We start from the raw sequence: 23,401 nt of genomic DNA on the forward strand, positions 1-23,401 counted from the left end.
ATAAGTCCTCTGAGGGTGGGCTGCCCTTGTGTAGTTCTCTCCATGCACTCTTAGTCCAGAATCCAGATTGATGTAATAGCTTCTATCTGGAATATTCCAGTCTCGTGGCAGAGAATAAAAAGGAAATAGTGAACTACATGCAGCATTCTAAAACCTCTGCCTGGAAGAAGTGACATTTGTCACTCCTCATACTGCATTGGACACAGCAAGTCACATAACCAGGTCTGCCAACAGGTATTGGTAATCGAAAGGCCATTAATGGTCTGGAAGAGAACATTTTTAGTGAAATAATGGGAGAAGGAGCTTGCAGGAAGTTAGGTGATCCAGGAATTGGCCAGTGAAGGGGAGAAGACAAGAAGATAACTTAAGGAAGAAGCTGGTCAAGGGAACATCTTTTCCCTGTAATTGGGAGAGAATTTAGCATATGCTGGGGGGAATAACCCATGCAGAGAGAGAGATGCTGAAAATGAAAAAGGAATAGAAATGTTTATCGGAGCAGATTTCCTTCTCTTTGTCCTTTAAGCCTGCACACTTGAAAACCAGGAAAATTGGATTTTTCTTAATCTTCACATCCTTGCAAAAGTGTTTTGGTGCCTTATACTTGGTTCTTCATTTGAGCCCAGAAACCTGAAACAGTTAAAAATTGAGGTTATTGTCATTACTAACAGTTATACATGCATTTGAAATTTACAAAACATGTTCATATGTAACAAGGTTATTTAACAACCTAATTTTTTTCCCATTTTACAGATGAGACCAAAGTTCCAAGGAGTTATGTGTCTTATCCATATGTCAGTTAGCTAGTAAATGGCAGAACTAGGACTCTCTATTCTGTTCTCTAACTTTTCCATCATCAGCCTTCAGATGAGTTAGTTAGGAAGGTTACGATTATAAATAATTAGAGCAAGTTACTTTGACAAACCATCAAAACCTATTTAACCTAAACTTAAGTTTTCTACTGTTATTTCTTTAAGATTTGAGGTCTTCAAATACACAAGGAGGGTTTTAGCAGTTAGTGGGTGAATGCTTTCGGGGGGAGGTCAGAGAGAATTGGGAGAAATGAGAACATGTCTTGAGTGTCTGGAGCATAGAAGATCAAGGGAGCTGGTAGTGAGGTATGGACCAAGGGCAGAAGTTAAACTCCGAAGACAGTGAATCAGAATCCTAGAATTGAGCTGGGACAAAAGGAAGATTCGAATGTGAAGGGAACTGGAAGATTCTGCAAACACAGTGCACAATAGTCTGCAGTTGTGTCTGCATAACCCGTTAGTGAACCCCAGTGTGTGAAAACCACAGGGGTCAGGCAGTCGACAGCCACTCTGGGTTTGTGAAAGACTTTCCATTTCAGAAAACAACACATCTCCTATTCTGAGGAAAGTTCGTACTGAATATGATGAAATGCTATTTTTCTAATCACTTATGCATTTATTTAAATATATATATGTTATCTGTTTATGTGTACACACACACACATTATCTTTTCTGAATTACCCACAGACTACCTTATTGAAAATTAGACACATGGAAAGTTTCAACTTTTCAACTTCAGCCATTTTTTAGTTATCTGCATATTAAAAAAAGATCCTGAAATTGCTTTGAAAGTGGAAAAATTGTGTGGGCTTTTTTCATTTTTCATAACTCAAAAACTATTTAATATATTTTTCTCAAACTTTGCAAAAAAAAAAAAAAATCACCTTTGGGCTGAAACCAAGCATGGAAAATTTCACCACAAAGGGCTAATTTTTTGGAAAGCTGCAAGAAAATGAAAACAGTGGTTTATAATAGAACGTTCTTCATGCATGTTAATACTTAGTACTTTATCTAATGCATTTCATCTGAGAATTTCTGAACACTTTTCAGATTTAAATATTGAGCCATTTTAATATATGTGTATCCGTGATAGACTGTTAGATATGGAAAATTCCCCCCATGCTCTCAAAGGTCCAGTATATATTGGGAGTTAGTGAGATGTGTTTAAAGGGACAGGTAGGACAAATGATGTGAAGTGGCTACTAGCCAGAGAAAGCCTTACATTTACTGCCTAAACGTATTTTAGCACCACCTCTTCCTGGCCCAGGAGTAGTTGTGAGTAGAGTATACTTGATGACGTAAGGTATTTGATTCATATATCTGAGCCAGTAGTTCTCAAACCAGTATCAGCATCACCTGGGATCTTGTTCGAAACACAAATTATTGGGCCCCACCCAGACTTAAGAATCTTAAACTCTAGGGCTGAGACTCACCAGTCAGTGTTTTAACAAGTACTCTAGGTGATTCTGATGCATGCTCTAGTTTGAGAACTAGGACTTTTTCCAAAAGCTTGGAAAGTAGAATATTCTGAGATGTTACGGACAATTAAATCTGTCCTCGGTCTTTCCATACATGTCATCTCTACCTTCTCATATCATTCCTTGGAAGCAGGAGGAATACTTATCAAGTTCTCTAAAAGAAAGATCTTCTTTTCTATATTTCATGTTCTCTAGCTCTTTGCACCTATGACCTTATCCACAAGCACAGTGAGCCCCCTTGAGTAAAATGTTGATATAGGGAAACAGCACAACCAAGACGTATTTTCTCATTTCCATAATTCAAGCCTGGGATGGGACCATATATTTCATTCTCATTTCTTTGAAGTCTTAAGATCCAAGATTTAAGCAGCAAGGTAGCAGAGGTCTGTCAGTGGAAGCTGATTTAAGCCCTGCTCTTTTATGGGCAAGTTCTTAATCTTAAGTTTCGTAGGGGCCCTCTGCATTCCAGCAAACTCCAGTGTCTGTATTTTTGTGTGTTTAGGCACTGAAGTAGTTGTGTATGTGGCATTGTAACAAATTTTGAGAATATTCTCCTGATGACAGAAGTGGACTTTTAGCTGATCACTGGTGCCCCAGCTTGTAAGGGTGAAGCTTAGGTATAGCCTGGGAGAGGTGTTTAAGCAGTTTAAGGTATATGTCTTCAGTTGCAACCCATCTTGACAGAAGCATGAATATAGCTATCTAAGCTAATATCAATGGAAAGGAAAAAGAGACATCTTTTTTAATTGATCATTTAAAATTTTTATTATGAAAAGTTTCAAACAGAAAAAAAAAAAAAAATTGTATAATGAATCTCCAGACACCCATTATCTAGATTAACATAGCTACTAATATTTTATCTTTACCTCATTTTTTTTTTTTTCCTCAAATACTTTCAGGTAGATTACAGCCCTCATAATATTTCACCCTTAAAAACTTTATTGTGCATCTCTTAAAAAGGACTTTTTCTTATATAACTACCATGTCATTATCACACCTAGCAAAATTAATGGTAATTCTTTGATATTATCTAATACAGTTCATATTCAGATTTTCTTAATTCCCCGAGAATGTCTTTTTACAATTGGTTTGTGAGATCTTTCTTTAAATTAGAGGCTTTTCTTTCCAATTATAAAAGTTAATATATTTGTAAATTTCAGGCAGGTAGGAAAAGCAGTAAAAAAAACCAAATGTGCCCTTGAGGATTGCTGTAGTATCCAGAGAGACATAACATACTTACCACAAATTGCTTTTATAAAACAACAAGTAGCCTCTTAAAACAGAATGTGAAATTGTTTAAAGAAAGGTACCAGTGGGTCTGAGAATAATTTGTTACAAAGAAATTTGATGTAAGAGTTCATGATTTTAAAAGTAATTAATTTGTTCCTTGAGTTTTCATGCTTAGACCAGAGAGGATAATGCAATACCCCTTTCAATTTTGTTTTTATTTAATAAGAAAAAAAGGAAAATGTGGGATATTTTTGCACTATTATTTATTAGGGTGTATTTAAGATACTTAATTCCCTTATAGATATTTAGCATAATTAAAGGTTAAATTATTATTAACTGTTTTACTATAATTATTATTTATTATATTACTATAATTATAATTTAAGGACCTTATTCTTTCAACAGCTCTTGAAGGGGGTTATTCTTTTCCCATTTTATGCGTGAGGAAACTGAGACTTAGAAGGACAGAAGTAACTTGTTCAAGTAGACAACTAATAAGGCTGTGCTGGGATTTGAATCCACATTTGTTTGGCTCCAAAGTCCATGTTCTTAGCCACTAGGCTAAAAGTTAATTTCTTATTATAAAGAATTTGCGGACATCAGTAAAAAGAAGAGCAACTTCTCAGATAAAGGTGCAAAGGACATGAACAGATAGTTCACTGAAGAAGAGCTAGATAATAAAGTCTATCAAAAAATGTGTACTTAGCACAATGTATGACACAGTGCTTAATAAACTAGTGTCTGGTAATAGTTAATAATGTCTGCCTATTAACTGAAAAAGTTCAGTGTTGTATGCGTATACTTATTTATGTATTTTTAGACAGTCTGAACAGGTAAATACCAGGTGGCTTACAGTGGTTATCTCTGGGGGTTAGAGATAAGGGTATGTATAGGAGGTGGAGACTCTACGTTGTTTCTACTCTTTTACAATGATCATGTGTTACCAGAAAAAAAATAGTTCCTATAAAAAGTGTTCGTAGCCTTTGAACCTACTAATTCTTTTCTTTGGAATCTATATTAAGAAACTAATCTCAAAAATAAAGAACACATTTGTGTACAAACATTATTTATTGTATCAAAAAAATTGTAAACATCCTAATGTCCAACTCTAAAGGAAAGTTTGAATATGGAATTTGCAACTATTAAAATTATATTTTCAAAAGACATTGTAATACATGAAAGTTAATTGTAGAATATTAAGGATGTTAAAATATAAAGAGAATATAGAGTACAGCTGTATGTCAAAGAAAACATACATTTACAAGCTTGAAAATAAAATGACCAAAATGAATACAGTGGTTATGTTTGAGTGGTGAGTTTTGGAGTGATTTTTTTCTATTTATTTTTTGTCCTTAAAATTTCTTTTAATGGCATATATTTTTATAATGATTTAATGGTTATGTATTTCCTTTCCTTTTTTAAAAAGCAGTTTGATTTTATGACTTCATAACAGAAAGTTGGTTCAGGAGAGATAAAGTTTTCAGTAACTTGTTACACAGCAAGAGACAACAATCACAAGGGGAAAGTAAAAGGGTAATGTAATGTCAGCTCTTCACAGTTTCTCTGCAGGAAAACCCACCCCCGAGACCAGCAGTGGCCCTTGGTCGGTAGCAGCATCTTCGGCAGTAGCAGCCATCCTAGCCTTTTAACTCATCCTACTCTACTCAATTAGCGAGGCTTTTCTCCTTCCTTGCAATTTTTTATAAACCCTGCCTTCCCCCCCTTCACAGAATAATTTGGGTTGTCGCTAGGTACATATTTTGATGGCCTGCCTCACGATCGTTGTTTGAATGTGATAACAAAACCACAGGTTGGGATTAGCATCATCATTCATCCTACTGCTGGGGTGACGCAGACCTTATTCAGATCTCACTGGACTACAGGTTTCAGAGTGGCTAGGACTTCAAGAGGGTCTGGGGTGTGAGTGAGTGAGTGGCCCATGCTAAGGCAGAGATGTTGTCTTTGTGAGTACCCTAGCAGTTGGATGGATACAGGTCTGAAAAATACAGCTTGTGCCTTGCTACATTTAGACCTTGTTAAGCCAGTGAACTGGATGTTCACAGAAGAGCAGATTCTCAGAGCCTCGGTGGACGGAGCATAGCAGTCAGAAAAGAGATAACATAGAAGAAAGTAGAAACAGATGAGCAGAATTCTGTGAAATTGTTTTTTTGTGGCTATTGTTGATTCCAGCCAGAAGATTCTTTTCAGGCCTATCAGTTTGTGGAGATGAGAACTATGAATATGATCTTTAAGGAAGGAAAAGACTCTTTAACATGGTTACCCTGTGTGCATGAGGCTGTTTTACCCTCCCTTCTTGCTAGTATGGAAAATCTGTGAACAATATGCAATGTAGGCCACAAAAAATTCCCTGAAGTGGAAAAAGCCTGGCAGGCACTAAATGAAAGATGCTTCACGAGAATGAAATGTGGTTGCTTTGAGATCTTACATTCTGAGCCAGTTCAGACCAATTGTATTTGGTTGGGAAGAAGCCAGATTATCAGGTATCAGGGAGGTATATTGACAAACGGATAAAGACTGAAGCCAGCGTCATTTCTGACAACCTGTTCCTAGGAAAACAGACAGTAAATCATTTCCCATTATCAGTCATACAGAGACCAGAGGAAACATGCATGAATGAAGTCTGTAGACAGTCCAGAAACTCCATTTCAACAAATAATTTTATCTCCTCACCAGTACAGTTGTGGGAGCTTCTGTATAAGGCAAACTGAGTGTTAGAGATTCAGCCTTTTCCTCTTTCATAACCTACTACCTTCAGAAAAATGCTGAGGAGTTTCTTGTGCCTATTGCAGAGGAGAAAGGTTCTAGGACTTCAGTAATATTACACAAATGTTGATTGATAGTGATTCAGAAGTGATTTCATAAAATCTTAGGGACGATTCTGATTATCTGGGTGCCAGGGGAGTTCTCCTCAAGGTCCTCTGAGGGAGATGGCCTCAATTTGTCCCCTTCGGTCGCAGTCCCTACGCCTGCCCTGTACATACCTGGTACTCCTCCTAACTATTATTATTTCTTGTTGCCCACTTCCTTTCTGTTTTTCCTGCCACCACCTAACAGATGGCGTCTATCCACCTTTTCAAGTCATCTCAGTGCAAACTTCTGTGTGAACTCTTTCCTGATTCTTCCCAGTTATTTTTACTGTCCTTCCTTTATAACTCTTTTTCTCAAAATTCTACCTTGTATTACAGGCATTGCATATTTATTTGATTCTCCTATTAGATCTTTGAGCTTTTCTTTTTTAAAATTAAGGTGTAACTTTCACACAATAACTCTTTTTTTCTCTCCCTGCTTCAATCTGGTTATTCTGCCCTATTTTCCAGTTCACTAACCCTCACTTCAGCTGTGTATAAACTCCTTTTAAACCCATCTGTTGAATTCCCCATTTCATTCATTCTATTTTTTGCTTATAGAATTTCCATTTTATTATTATTATAGTTAACCATTTCCTAAAATTCTACATCTCATCATTTCTTTTTTTTTTTAATTAATTAATTAATTTATTTTTGGCTGCGTTGCGTCTTCGTTGCTGTGCATGGGCTTTTCTCTAGTTGCGGCGAGCGGGAGCTACTCTTTGCTCTGGTGCGCGGGCTTCTCACTGCAGTGGCTTCTCTTGTTGCGGAGCACGGGCTCTAGGCGCACGGGCTTCAGTAGTTCTGGCACGTGGGCTCAGTAGTTGTGGCTCGCGGGCTCTAGAGCTCAGGCTCAGTAGTTGTGGCACATGGGCTTAGCTGCTCCGCGACATGTGGGATCCTCCCGGACCAGGGCTCGAACCCATGTCCTCTGCATTGGCAGGCAGACTCTTAACCACTGTGCCACCAGAGAAGCCCTTGTCATTTAATTTCTTGATCATATTAATCACAGTTAATTTGAAGTTCATGTCTGACTTTATTCTCCTTTGTACTGTCAACAATTTTTTAAAGTACAATTTTACTCTTAAAAAATAAAATTCAGAGGTGACATATTTGAAATAAAAATAAATGAAAATCATAACTGATAATTCTAGTGTCTAAGCCTCTTGTAGTTACATTTCTTTTCTGCTTTTTCCTTCTTTGTTTTTGGTCATGTTGCCTTGTCCCCCAGTATGTTTGTATATTAGTCAGGGTTCTCCAGAGAAACAGAACCAATAGGATGTGTGTATACATAGAAAGTGACTAACCATAAGGAATTGGCTAACACAGTTATGGAGGCTGACAAAGGCAAGATCTGTAGTCAGTAAACTGGAGACCCAGGAGAGTCGATGGTGTAAGTTCTTGTCCAAAAGCAGGCCAACTCGAGACCCAGGAAGAGTCAGTATTTCAGTTGGAGTCCAAAGGCAGGGAAAAAAAACAGTGTCCCAGCTCAAAGGCAGTCAGCAGAAGGAATTCTCTCTTCCTCAACCTTTTGGTTTTATTCAGACCTTCAGCTGATTGGATGAGGCGCACTAACACTGGGGAGGACAGTCTTCTTTACTAGGTCTACTGACTCAAATGTCAATCTCATCCAAAACATCCTCTCAGGCACACCCAGAATAATGTTTGACCAAATATCTGCTAATCCCATGGCCCAGTCAAGTTGACACAGAAAATAAACCATCACTGCTTGGTAAGGTTCTTTTTAAATTGAATACCTGGCATTATATATGAAAAATTATTAAGACAGTATGAGGCTTCTGTCTCCCTCCAGAGAGGATTTACCTTTGCTTTTTTTTTTTTTAAAGTCAAAGATTTTTATTTATTTATTTATTTATTTATTTATTTATTTATTTATTTATTTTTGGCTGTGTTGGGTCTTCGTTTCTGTGTGGGGGCTTTCTCCAGTTGCGGCAAGCAGGGGCCACTCTTCATCGCGGTGCGTGGGCCTCTCACTATCGTGGCCTCTCTTGTTGCGGAGCACAGGCTCCAGACGCGCAGGCTCAGTAGTTGTGGCTCACGGGCCCAGTTGCTCTGCGGCATGTGTGATCTTCCCAGACCAGGGCTCGAACCCGCGTCCCCTGCATTGGCAGGCAGATTCTCAACCACTGCGCCACCAGGGAAGCTCTACCTTTGCTTTTGACTAGCAGTTATAGTGAGGATCGATCACTTTAATGTGATAAGGAATTGGACTGAATCAAAACTATCTTTGTGAGGCCTGGTTCATCACTGCTTCTAAGGGGTAACCCTTTAGTAGTTCCCACTGAGAGCCCAGGTGCCTTCTCTTTAATGGGCAGCAAACGCCCAAGTTTTGACCCTTGAGCCACAGAAGATTTTCAGAAACTGTTCAGCTTCTTGGCCTTATAGCCATTGCTTGCAAATTGGTAAATAACTGAGAAGAACTGTTTCAGCACACCTCTCAAAGTTTCCTTTTTCTCTAGAATTTTGGCCCTTCAAATCTCCTCTGCCTTTGATGCTTCCAAAGACACTTTAAAAAAATGCTTTTTCCATCTTTTCTAATTGTTCTTGGCAGGCAGATGGCTCTGCAGTAGGCTAGCCTGCCACGCCCACTCCCCATGGCCACCATCACCACTGCGGCCTAGCTTCCAGTTCTTCCGGCTTTGCCCTGAGAAGTATTCCCTTTCGAGTTTTTTATTCTTTATGTGACCTGTTTTTTCTCTGGACAGTTTTAGAATCTTCACTTTATTCCCATTATATTTTGTGATGATACTCCTTGCACTCTTTATCCTTTTTAATCTGGAAACTGGCATCCTTACGTACTGAAAACTTTTCTTGTATTTTTTTCTTCTTGTTTTCTGATTATTCATGTGTTAAACCTCCAGAAAAGATTCTCTTGATTTATTTCATTTTCCATTGTTCATCTTTCTCTTCTCTTTTAAAGTTCTATACGATGAGAAATGGATATTTTTCCCAGCCTTATCTTGGAATTCATCTAATTAAACTTTTGATTTCAAGCCTTCATACAAACAATTTCTAAGATAATTTCTTGTTCTTTGTTCCCTTTTTGTACAATCCTTTTTATTCATGGGTATTTCTCTCTACCTCTCTCTCTCTGAGGAAAGCAAATTTTGGGGGTTTTGCTGTATTCTTGCGCTGTCTCTATTCATTCTGAATTTTCTTTTTCACGTTTTGCTTATGTTGATCTATAATAGAAGGTTTCTCAGATGTCTGACATTCCTTTTTATCTATTCGCATTTAGGAATGAAGCATTGGAAATCCTAGGACGTTTGTGTGGGGGAGTGGGCCTTGTCAGCGGGGCAGCTTCACCGCAGGGTCATGGGACAGGGGTCCTGATTTTTTTTTTTTGGTGTTGTTTCCCAGTGTCACTATTAGTATGTTCTTTCTCTAGAGCCATTCAGTTTCTCCCCCTAAAATCTTCAAATCTCCTGCCTGAGAGCAGCATCATCTAAGTGAAACATGAGAGGCTGGTGTTTGCTTGTGAGAGTGTCAGTATTCATGTTGGGCTTTCACTTAATCCTCCTTTCCATTGATGGCCCTTTTCCCCAGCCATTCCCTATGCCTGGAAAGCTCTCTCCTTCAACTTCTGTACACAATAGACCTCCATTCCCGAGGTGCAACTCCGGAGGAGGAGCTGCTTGGGGGTGCTGGATGAGGCAGTCAACCTGGAGACCCTGCCCCTTAGCCTGACTTTCATTTATTCAGTTTGCTGTGTCCTTGCACTGTCACTGAGCACCTGGTATGGACTTGAAGGCACCCATGATCAAAACAGGAAAAAAGCCCTGACCTTTCAGAGGTCATAGTCTGCTAAGGGGAGATGGTAATAAACATAAAAATTAATATGTTCAAAGGTGAGACTGCCTTGATAAAAAGTGGAGCAAGATACGGGGATTAGAAGTGCCATGGCTGGGGGATAGAGGGCAGTGGTGGACTGTACTTTATTTTTTAATACTTTATGTGGAAATAATTTTAAAACTTACAGAAGAGTTGCAAGAATAAGAATAGTACATAGAACACCGTATACACTTTACCCCGATTTACTGTTGTTAATATTTTACCTCATTTTACGTGTTATTTGCTCTCCCTCTTCCACCCCCTACTGCTCTCTCTCTCTCATACATATATATGAGGGGGGTAGGGAGAGTAAGTGTGTGTGTGTGTGTGTGTGTGTGTGTGTGTGTGTGTGTGTGTGTGTGTGTGTGTACACATACATATAAGTGATACATATATGTATATATATATATAATATTTCTTTCTGAACTATTTGAGAGTTAGTTAAATATGTCATGGTCCTTTGAGGTGAATGAATGTTTTTAGTTGGTGGCTAATATTTGAACTGGTAACAGAGTATATGATTCCCATTTTCATCATACAGTATTTTCAGGTACCATGGGACATTTTTAGTTGATAAATTAGTGACTATCATATTTGTATGTCAAGTGCAGCATAACAGTTGGCAGTTGGCAGAGATGTTTAAAGGCTCTCGGGAATGCAGGCCAATCCTGTTAGTGAAGGTAGGGCCTCCCCAGGGGCATTTGGCCACTCTCTGAGCTCTGTAGAAGCTGAGGCCTCAGAAGCCCAGTGAGGCAGAGGTAATAAGACTCAGGAGCTAGTGCGGTGTTTGGCTAAGCCTAGGAGTTATCATGGTAGCACCGGGATGGTTGCTACCCTCAGGAAGCTGGTGCGTCTGGGTGACAGTGGGAGAGGAAGCACCCCCTTCAGAGACCTGTGAGGGAAAAGATATGTTAAGATATGTACATCTCTGATACATCTTTATTTTTTCCTGAATTGAAAGGAGGACAGATTCTTAACCTGTTTCATTATCATAGCTGGTATTAGGGTTTATGGGCTTTCTTCAATTATTTGGGCCTAACTTTTTGTTGTGAGTTAACTGCTTTTTTCCCCAAGTTTTAATCTGTATCTCACAGGGTCTTAGCTTCCCTAACTGTTGGAATTACCTGCTGTCAGATAAAATGGGACATACTTTGCCGTACTTTGTGCCTTCCTTTTGACTTCTGAGAAGCTAGGAGTGTTTACTGGGGCAGCTTCTGTGACAGAAATCCCTTGTCTGGTGCTTTGGCCTGCACCCAGTGTGTGTCTCTGCCATGGGCCCTTTCATTGTCTCACTCTCCCTAGTCTGAAGCCCTGTGATGGATACCTTTGCCTGGTCTTCGTACAGGTATGAAAGTGGTATTTTAGTATATGGAACTGAAGCGTATACATTTCACAGTGTCTTTCAGCAAAGTTAAACAGGGAAGAATCTTTTTTACTGATTTCCCTGGATAACCCTGAGGTCTGTCATCAGCACTTTGCTTATGTAGATATTCAGTGAATGTTTGTCAAACAGTTTCTCTTTCCATGGCCCTTTTCAAAGGTTCCTAGGTGCCAACTTAAAAAAAGTGCAGAACATGAGAGTTGTGAGTTAAGTTTTATTGGGGGCAAAATGAGGACTATAGTCCGGGAAACAGCATCTCAGATAGCTCTGAGAAACTGCTCCAAAGAGGTAGGGGGGAAGGTCAGTATATATGTGACTTTGGTGACGGGGGAGGACATACAATCAGGCACATATTTTTTGCAGAAGGTTTCTGCTAGTCTCGTGAAGGTTACTGCTAGTCACAAGGAGCAGACGTCACCATGAAGGATTTTAGTGTTTTTCTAGATATTAGGAGATACAAGAATTGGGCTCATAAAATCAACTCCTGAAAATATCTAACTATCTGAAGACCTGTTCTGCCAGTTTTTCCCAGAGCACAGAGCGCCTCATTTCAGCTCTGCACCCTGAACTCCTTTCAGGGGGTGTTGGAAGCCAGCAGCTGCAGCAGCACATGATTTAATCCTTGTAGAGGTAGATGGCAAGTGCCAATGGAAAATGCCAATTTGTAGTTGACATACGCCACAATGAATAAGAGGCTTCTCGTGCCCATTTTATATGTCTCTCTGGTACTCTTTATTTCCCGTAGCCTGGTACCTATCGTGCATTACTGTAGATACCTCTCCCATTTGACTTTAAGTTCTCTAAAAGCAGAGGCTCTTTCACCATTTTGTCTCCAGCACTCACCACAGCATCTGGTGTATCGTAGGTGCCAATATATCTTTAATGAATGAATGAATGAACAAACTAACAAACAATCAGTAAACCCAGTGAACGACTCTTTCCTCTAAAGTGGCTTTAGCTTTTAAAGACTGGAGTTTCTAACTTAGAAAAGTCCCAACCCCATTGTCAAATAATCACGTTTCTTGCTTCCTAACTCACACAGAGTATTCCAGCTCCAAGTGTAAGGAATTGCCAAATAACAGTATTTTGATCAGCAAAGCCACTCTTTCAGATTCTGTGTAGCTTTGCCATTATTAACCCAGAGAAAGCTGATGTTGCCAAAGGCCATAGTAGCTACATGAGAATATCAGAGCTGTAGACATGAGGATGGGTTTGTTATTGTCACCATTCACTGAATTCTGAGGCTACCTGGAAAACACTGTTCAATTTGGAATAACAGTTGCTCTGTAATAGATTGCTGTACTCCAGAGCAGCTTGAGCATCATTAATTTCCTGTTTGAGTTCTTAGTGATTCTGAATCTGAAAGACTCAAAAGGAAGCAGATTACAAGAGATTTTAAGCTGAGGAGAAGAGCATTTTGCTTTCAAAATAAAATAAATCTGAAGTGTATAAAATGACAGAAGAGAAGAATGGGTTATAGGAAGAATTTGAAGCTATGTTTCAAATATTTAAGTGTAATCATATGCAAATATCTCTGCAAATATGCAGCGTTCCTTGTAATTAGCAACCCTGACATGTAGATTAAATGCATGAAATGGCTTTTTTTTTTTTTTTTTTTTTTTACATTCAGGTAATTAAAGTGTAGAAAAATCTCTGCCCCAGAAGATCTGAGTATGATTCACATGAATGGGAAATGGTAAAAGTGGTCAGTTTCATGAATGCCATCTATCTTAAGCAAAACATATTGAAGTGGCATAATTTTTTTTCAGTATCAATTTTGAAGGATCTTCCTTCTTAGGATTTAACGTTATTTCTGAAGCTGAATGATTTGAAACACTTGTAAATATTGGCCTATCTCTAACAATAATGGTAGCAGTTGTTTAAACCACAGGGAATTATGTCACCAAAAAATAATTATTAAGAAATTCTTTTGTCTGCAAGTATGTCACCAAACAATAATAATTATTAAGAAATTCTTTTGTCTGCAAGTATACGGTGTAATTAATGGTTAATGGCATGGGCTCTGAAGTTACCCTCCTTGGGTCCATACTTCATCTTTGTTATTTAGTAGCTAAACCTCACTTTTCTCATCTATAGAATGAAGAAACTTACTTGATGAGGTTGTTATGCATATTAAATGAGATTATGTATATAAAGTACATCAGCCTAGTTCCTAGAAGATAGTAAGCTATCATTACTACTGTTATTCTAAGCAGTTCCCTACTGTGGGGCATATTCCTGTCTTACTAATGTATGAAATTGTTAAGACAATATAAGATCTCAAAAAGCAAGCTCTTGATCATTAAAATAGAATGGAGTTTGCAGTTTATAAACTGAATACATATGATTAAATAAGCTGAATAGTCTCATCCTAAAGAGAGGAAAACATGGCCTTTTGGGGAGAAGAGATAAACTAAACTAGGATTATTCCTAGGTCTGCGTTTTGACTACTAACAGCTTTATCTTTGAAGGCTGCCTGGTTTATATTGCATGTTCTCTGACATGTCTTAACAATGTTGGCAGTCATACGAAAGGAAAAAAACTATGTGCTATGTTTTCTTGTTTTCAGCTTGTTACAGTAGGGAAGTACCCTGCCATTACTGCAGCAGGTGGGCTCAGCTGATAAGCAAATAAGGAAAGTAGCAGTGATGCCATTCTTTCAAAGATGTTGAAGTACTGTTTATCATGGCTTCATTTAGTCAGAACACACAGGCATCATTGCCGCACCCCAGAAAAATAAGCTATCTGAACAGCATAAGTGTATTGAAGATGTTTTTTAGATTTTACTGTGTTTAAAAATAAAATGCCTATTTAATGAAACAGGTTGTACAAAAACCACACCTGAACATCATACTCCTTACTTTATGGCTATTCTTCAAATTGTTTCCTAACTTACTTTCTGGAAAATGATTAATAATAATAAAAAATTCAGGAAAAATAAACATCAAAATACTGTCTCCAATTCCCCAAACGTACCCTGTATAAAAAGTTCCACTGTGTATATTTGCTTTCCCATACTAGTCAAGAAAACATGGTTGTGCTTCATTATCAAAAGTTGACTCAGATTTCAAATGAAAATGTGAAATATATAAAAATGTTTCCTTAGAGTAGAATGAATTGGCCAGCCTAGAAGTTCTTTCTTTAATGAGACAGTAACATAAGAAAACGTTTTGTCATGTACACAGATTTGGAAACTTTCTCTGCACAGCTGTGTTATAAAATTGGGTATACTTCCTTGACCTCAGTGATTTTTTTGCCAGTAGGTGTCTATATGAATAAAAGAAATTTTTATTACTGTTCCTTAACCTATCATATTTGGACTATAAATTTCATTGAAATTATTGTTATGGTATCTAGGAAAAATATAAGTTTCACCCAACAGGTAATAACTGTTGCTCTCCAAAGGCAAGAGAGGAAAACCAGTCTCACCAACTATTAGTTGTGATAAACAATCTTTGGTTTTCTTATATTTTTGAGAGGCAATGATGCCTTCAGAGTACACATTAGAACTTCCTTATTGTTTCAGTACATTCCCATGATTTCAGAGTGCACTTTAATTCTCAATTTATTATTGATATAGATCAACCAAATGTAACCCTGTAGTTCCTCATGTATTTTTAGAGTTTTTCCTTGCATGCAGTTTTGTTTAACACAGGTCACAGTAATGGATCGTTTATACAAAGTAACGGATTGCTTCCTCTTTCTGCCAGCTGATTTGATCAGCCTGAAGTTCCTTAGATACTGTGGGTTACATAACTAGTATGGAATCTGTATGGTACATTTTTTAGTATGACAGTAACTGTATTAACCATTTAATCCTTTAGGACATTTTAATAAACACAAGGAAGCCCGTTATTTTGAAGTGAATAAACTTGAAACTAAAATGAGCAATGAGTTACCATACCGGACTCAATTACCAGACTTCTTGGAAAACAGATTATTTTCATTAGTTGATTGTTCTGGTTAACTGTGGATTGGCCAGGAAAAAAAAGACAAAAAACAAAAACCATTTCTTTCGAACTTTCCCCTTTTAAGTGTTTGTAATGTGTTTTAGCATATTCTCCTGCTTTTATAAGCAGAGAACAATAGAACATAATTTAGTTTTACTTTCCTGAAGAATTTGTAGCACCTGAGAGTCCTAGTTCTGAATATTTTCTCTTATCATCTCTGGTGCCATTATAAATGCAGAAAGTTTGAGAGTTGAATAGTTAATTTCTAGTCAGTGGAGACTGCATTATTCAGTGACATCTAATTTTCCAGGTATCACTTACAGGATATAGTTGAAGAACCTGAAAATAAGCAAAATTACCTTTGTCCTTTCCGAATAAAAAGTTCAGAGAACATATGAGCCCCAAGGCTTAGAATGTCTTCTTTGAAGCTTGCTAATTCCCTTTTAGTCATAATTCCAACTAGTTGGTTTCCAAGAAGAAACAGAATTTGGACACCCTCATTGTCAGCACATGCGAATCTGCCTGATGTTCATTATAGCATAGTATTCCATTAAATGGATATATCATAATTTATGTAACCAGTCCTAATTATGGACATTCATCTCCAGTCTTTTGCTATTCTAAATAATTCTGTTTTCCAGTTTTCCCAACTGCATTTATTGAACAGCTCTTTTTTTTTTTTTCTCCACTGATACCATTATCATAAACTTAATTCCCATATATATTCAGGTCTGTTTCTAGACTCTTTTTTGTTCTGTTGAGCTGTATGATCCTTTTCTGATCATACAGTTTTAACTACTGTAGCTTCATAATATGTGTAATGTTTAGTAGACCTAATCTCCCCTCTTTCTCTTCTTTTTCAGAATTTCTAGGTTTAGTGCCTTTCATTTTCCAGATAAACATTAATATAATTTGTCAAATTTCAAAATAAAGATGATTTTTTAGTATTTTAATTGGTATTGAATGAACTGAATTGATGAACTAACTTGGTGGGAGAATTTATATCTCTTTTGCAATGTAAGAACAAATGTCCCTTTGGATTTTAAAGTTTTCTTTAAGTGTAGTACATTTCTTTTTACAGTGGTATTTAGCTATTATTTTTATACATGAGATTTTGTTAATGTTTAAAACATAAGCTGAAAATAATGGTAATTTTACCTTCACAATATTTCTAACTCTTACTTTTTAAAAAATCTTGTCAAATTTCATTGATATAGTACTTCTAGGACAGTATTAACAATACAATAACCAGAGTAATCCTATTAAGATGGAAGTCAAACATATCACCCCTGTTTTCAAAACCCTTCAAAGGCTTTTCAGTTACTCAGAGTGAAAACCAGAGGCCTATGGGACAGTCCATCGTCTGCTGCCCCTGTGATCACAGCTGCCACAGCCTGAGCTGCTGTCCTCTCACATACTCGGCTCCAACTGTACTTCTTGCTTTTTACTCAAACACCAAATTAGGTTCTGTTTTATGGCCTTTGCACTTGCTCCTCCCTCTCCCAGAAAAACTCTTTTCCCAAATATCATCAGCCCACTCCATAACTGCCTTTGCACAAATGTCACCTTTCACTGAAGCCTTCTGTAAACACCCTATTTAGAGCCACACCACCACTTCCAGCAATTCCTAGGCTTTTTTCATTATCTTATTTCTTTCCTACCCCACCATAGGACTTGAGATTTACTAGTATTATACATCTCTTAATTACTTATTATTATTTTATTTTTATAATTATTCATTCCTTAGATTGTCATATAATTATTTTTAAATTATTAATCATTTATTGTGACTTACTAACATACATGTTTTATTCATTGTTATATCATTTACTCAATTCTTTATTTAGTATTTACTGTCACTTATGTTTTTATTACTTATATCTTTCTCATGCAAAAAATGGTAAGAAAGAAGAAAAAATGGGGTAAGGAGATACAAAAACTAGAAAGCACAAAATAAGATTTTAGATTTAACTCCAAAATATTGGCATTTTTTAAGTGAAAATGTAGTAAACGTATTAGTCATATTAGTTAAAAGACATAGACTGTCAGATTAGATAGAGATAATAATCCAACTATCTTCTAAATATAAAGCTATAGAAAGGTAGAAAGTAGAAGGGTGGGAAGGGTATATCTTGCAACTTCTAACCAAAAGAAAGCTGGTATAGCTACGTTAACATTAAACAAAATAAGCCCTAAGGGAGAAACATTACTAGAGATGAAGAGAGTTCCTTCATAATTATAAAAGGTTTACTCTATCAGGTACTAATAGTCAATAACAGAATAAAAGAGGTAATATCACTACTGGTGGTCCAGAGATTGAAGTATAATAGCAGGATATTATAAATAACTTCATGTCAATAAATTTGGAAGTTTAAATAAAATGGCTAAATGGCTAGATCCCTAGAAAAAGATAACATCAAAACAGATTCTCAGGGAGAAATAGAAAGCCTGAGCGGTCCTAAGCCTTTAAAGAAATTGAATCAATCAAGTGTTTCTAAAAATAAAACTCTAGAGATTTCCCCTGGTGGTCCAGTGGTTAGGACTCGGCGCTGTCACTGCTGTGGCCTGGGTTCAATCCCTGGTCAGGGAACTAAGACCCCATAAGCTGTGTGGTGTGGCAAAATCAAAACGAAACAAAAAAACCAAACTTTAGGCTTCACTGGTGAGTTCTATCAAATATTCAGAGAATAAATCATTCTATTATATTACAAAATCCTCTGAATAATGGGAAAGGAAACCATAGTCTCCAACTCTGTTTTCTCAAACTAGCAAAGCCTTATATCCAAACCTGGAATAAATAATATAAGAAAAGCAAATTATAGGCCAGGCTTACTCATCAACATGCAAAAGTCCTACACAAAGTATTAGGAAACCAAATATAGTAATATAGTAACATATGAGAAGGTGTATCATGACCAAGGTGGGTCTATCCCAAAAATGGAAAGTTAGTTTCACATTAGAAAATCAATTGATAGTTTACCACTTTAATAAATGAAAGGAGAAAAATCATACAATCATTTCAATAGGGACAGAAAAGGTATTTTATAAAACTCAGTATCCATGTATGGGTTTTATCCATATAAAACTCATATCTGTATCCAATGCAGAGAGCCAAAAATACTCAAGGCATTTTTGAAGAACAAGAAAATGGGGTTTAAGTTACTCTACCAAATATCAAAATATAAAGCTTTAGTAAATAAGACGTGTGCTCTGGGCACAGAGTTAGAAAAGTAGGCCAGTAGGACAGATTATAGAACCCTGGAAAGGACCTATTCACATATACACAGGATTTACAACAGAAATGTCACTGCAGAAAAGCAGGAAAAGGGCAGTCTTTGCAGTTAACAGTGCTGGAACAATTGAGTTTCCATATGGAAAAAAATTAAATTAGACCCATATTTCACACCACACATAAAAATCAGTTTCAGGTAGATTATGAACCAAAAAGTGAAAGACTAAGCCATCGAGCTTTTAGAGATATTATTGAAGAACATTGGCTGCCAAGGAGCCTGTGACTGTGAACTGTGGCCGACCTGGCTTTCTTACGGTATTGTGTTCCTATAGCTCCAGGTGTGAGCGACAAACGAGAGCCCAGCTGAGGCTGAGAAGTCAGTTTCTTCATCATTGTCTTTGCTGCCGCTGCAGCTGCTAACAAGAAACCTGCTCTTCAGCCTCGAGGGAGAACTCTTCCTGTGGGGTGGGGAAGGGAGCTCCTTCTTAGCCCTTCAGCTGGGAGGCCTCAGCAGGGCAGTGAGAAACCCTGCCTCTCTCAATACCAAAGAGGGCTTAATACAAATCCACCCCTGTTTGAAATCTCTCAAGACTTAAGTCCAACAGAACATTGGTAGCACTTACAGGAGTTAAAGGACTCATGATATTAGAATTACGTCAAGAGATAGGGGAAGAAATCTGAATTTGAAGGTATAAAAGTCAGTGGTTAATTGTAGCACCACTCCAGTTGCTAAAAGATTTTTTATTGTTTCTGCCCCTCAGAGTCTTAAAGTGTGCTGTTTGGTATCCAAGTGCAATGCCAGATCCCTGAATTAAACTGCTAACATTAGACAATATGATAAAATTTACTTTCTATGTGAGTTCCAGACACCCACCAAAGTGATCATACTTTCGAAAACAGAAGAAGAAAGGCTAATAATTAATGCCATATTGTTTAAGAGTTCTTGTTGATCCACATCATTAGTACTTGGTATTGTTAGATTTCTTATTTTTTGCCAGTCTGAAGGGTATATTCCATATCTTTAAGAGAGACAGCAGCCCTGTTTGACTTTGAGCCATTGGGAGCAGTCCTGAAGAATATCTTTGGACAGAAAAGGCAAAGGTGAAGCAGTAGCATGCCCACTGTATATGGAATATGAAAATATGGAGAGCTGTTCAAGAGCCCTGGAGACATCGGGAAGCTATCAGTTTCTTTACTTATGCTTCCCAAGACTGAAGGTAACTATAGTTAGGATGCTCATGCTACATACTCTGCTTACCCTGTGTCCTCAACACCATGGTCGTCACTGATGAATCAGGAATGCTGTGTCCCTGTGTTATGCTAGAAGGGGAAGAAGAAGGTGACCAAGTATCAAAAGTCCCAGGATCCCGAAGCTGATTTCATTCCTCCTGTGTTTGTGTTCAAATGCATTGAGTTAGGGACTTCCCTGGTGGGGCAGTGGTTAAGAATCCACCTGCCAATGCACGGGACGTGGGTTCGATCCCTGGTCCAGGAAGATCCCACGTGCCACGGAGCAACTAAGCCCGTGCATCAAAACTACTGAGCCTGCGCTCTAGAGCCCATGAGCCACAAGTGCTGAAGCCTGCGTGCTCTAGGGCCTGCCTGCCACAACTACTGAGCCCCCGTGCTGCAACTACTGAAGCCCACGTGCCTAGAGCCCGTGCTTCGCAACAAGAGAAGCCACCACGATGAGAAGCCCACGCACCGCAACAAAGAGTAACCCCTCTCGCCGCAACTAGAGAAAGCCCGTGCGCAGCAACAAAGACCCAACGCAGCCAAAAATAAAATAAAAATAAAAGTTAAAAAAAACAAGACAAATGCATTGAGTTAGAGTTCACACTGAAATTGGCATCCAGGGAGAATGATTCCTTTAACTGACTTTTCTTGTCCAGTCAGACTTCCAAGAGATCCTGTGACCTTTGTGTGAATCTTTGTATATAACCTTTGTATAAACCCATTGTAATACAGGCAGCTGGCTCTGACTGGAAGATTCTGGATCATCCCTGACATTCTGGAGCCCACAGTGATCTGCATCACAGGTGCCCATGAATGCCCCATAAAGGCCCCAAAGGCCTTTATTAAGCACAGTCCATCCAGCATCTCCTCTGCTTTGTGCTTGAGAAGATGCCAAGGTGGCAGAAACTCCCATATTCTGGCTGAAACTCAGCATTCATTCAAAAAGCACATTATGAGCACCTTGCCATGTGTTGTTACCAACCCAGCATTTTAAAAATCATCTGAAAAGGCTGTGCCTCCCTGCTCCCAAAGAACGTCAAGGCCACAGGGAACAGTACATTCTTACTTATGTGACAGAGGAGGAGATCTAGTAGAGATCAAATTACTGTGACCAAAAAAGAAACAACTAAAATATCTCAGATATTGTTGAGAGAAAAGGAAAAGTCTGCAGGAAATGGCTAAGCACTTAGCTGATAGATATGACCAAGGAAGAACAAGAAGATATCATGATTAGAAAGAAGAGTCCTCCACAGTTTTCACCCTCAGATCCCTGTTCTCTATTAGTGAGACAGACATGAAGGCAGAATGACAGGTGTTACCTGATCAACTTTAACATTTGGTCAGTGCCATCAAATAGGTTACTATGAAAAAGGACTGTCAACAGTGGAAGTTAAAAAAGAGACTGAGTCCACAAAACCCCACCTTTACTATCAGGTCTACCAGGAAAAGTGCATCCAGTTCATCCAGAAGGAAGAATGTAAATACATAAGGGAAATGGCAAATCACTGATGCCTGAAATCAAAGGAGCAGACTCACAGCTGAAGTTAAACACAGCCCAAGGCTTAAATCCACATTGTAGAACAGATAAGAGGTAGCATGAAAAAATAATATCTTCTAGAATTTCTTAAACCACAGACAAAGAACAATAACTGTAAGAGAAAAGACTGTTAAATTCAACTGCATCAAACTTAAGAGCTTATCTCCATTAAGAAAAAAAAAAAAAAAGAATAAGGGTTGAACAGGCAAGCCAAGAACTGCAACATGACAAAGGACTGGTATCTAAAATAAAAAGCAACTTCTACAAATCAATAAAAAATAAGACAGTCTAATAGAAAAATGTGAGACTTAAATAAGACATTTGCAAAGGATATATAGAAAATGTCCAAAAAGCATATAAAAGGCTTATTAGTCATCAGAGAAACACAAATTAGAGCCACAATGAAATACCTCTAAACACCAGGTTGATCAATTACAATTATAATTACAAAGTTTGCCAGTACCAAATGTGAGGAAATGTAACAATATGAACCCTCATGTCTGATGGTAGGGGAGTAAATTGGTATAAGTACTTTGAAAAACTATTTGGGAAATTGGGATTGACATATATACACTAATATGTATAAAATGGGTAACTAATAAGAACCTGCTGTATAAAAAAATAAATAAAATTCAAAAATTCAAAAAAAAAATTTGGAACTACCTACTAAAGCTGCACGTGTGCAAACATATGACCCCATATTTCTACTTCGAGGTGATATAGTCAACAGAAATACATGCATACATGCACAAGAGATGTGTGTAAAAATATTATAACAGCATATTTGTAATAACACAAATATCTGTCAGTAAAATAAATTGTGTTTTGTTCTTACAGTGGAAAACTGTATAGCAAAGATAATGAGCTATTGCTACATGTATCAGCATGGTTGGATGTTATAAACAATGTTGAGTGAAGGAAGTAAAATACAAAAACACACTGCATGATTATATGTATATAAAGTTCATTAACAGACAAAAATTAACTATGGTATTAAGGGATAGGTATTAGTCTGCTCAAACTGCCATAACAAAATGCCATAGACTGGGTGGCTTAAACAACTGACATTTATTTTCTCACCATTCTGGAGTTTGGAAGTCCAAGATCAGCATGCCAGCATGGTCAGTTTCCAGTGAAACTTCTTCCTGGCTTGTAGATGGCCACCTTCTGTCTGTGTGTTCGCCAGATCTCTTCTCTGTGTGTTCTTGGGATGAGAGTAAGCTCTCGGGTGTCTGTCCTTATAAGGATACTAATCCTATCCATTAGGGCCCCACTCTTATGACCTTATATAACCGTAATTACCTCTCTCTACATGCAGTCACCTTGGGAGTTAGGGCTTCATCATATCAATTTGGAGGTGACACAGTTCAGTCTATAGCAGGTTGATAAGCATTAATATAAAGCAAAATAAGGAAGTGATTATAGTATTAAGGAATGATAAGTATTGATACAAAGAAAAGTAAGGAAGTCAGGATAGAGATTACCTAAGATGTGAGCAGAGGAAGGGGTTGTGATTGGAAGATGCCATGCTGGCAGTGTCTTGTTTCTTGACCCACACAGCTGTTCATTTTATAAATTATTTGTTAAATTGAACATTTACGTTTTATATGCTTTTCTGTATGTATGTTATACTTAACAATTTAAAAGGTTTTTTTAAAACTAAAATCTTGTGTCCATTCTCATTTCCTGTTCTACAGTCTGCTAACATTGTCGAGCTGTTCCATGTATGTTCCATTTATGTTATCCTATTATTAATATGGATTATACTTAACTATTTTGACTTTTCTGATCCCCCATATAAATTATTTTTATATATTAATTTTTTAAA

The 23,401-nt window shown here is 37.6% G+C and overlaps 1 protein-coding gene across 5 annotated transcripts in view; it reads left to right on the forward strand.

Annotated features, from left to right (window-relative positions):
• LDAH (lipid droplet associated hydrolase) overlaps positions 1-23,401 on the forward strand; it is a 100,370-nt gene that overhangs the window by 41,988 nt on the left and 34,981 nt on the right. The window lies entirely within an intron of this gene.

Source organism: Balaenoptera borealis, assembly GCF_965194805.1.
Source record: "Balaenoptera borealis genome assembly, chromosome: 15".
NCBI classification, from domain to species: Eukaryota; Metazoa; Chordata; class Mammalia; order Artiodactyla; family Balaenopteridae; genus Balaenoptera; species Balaenoptera borealis.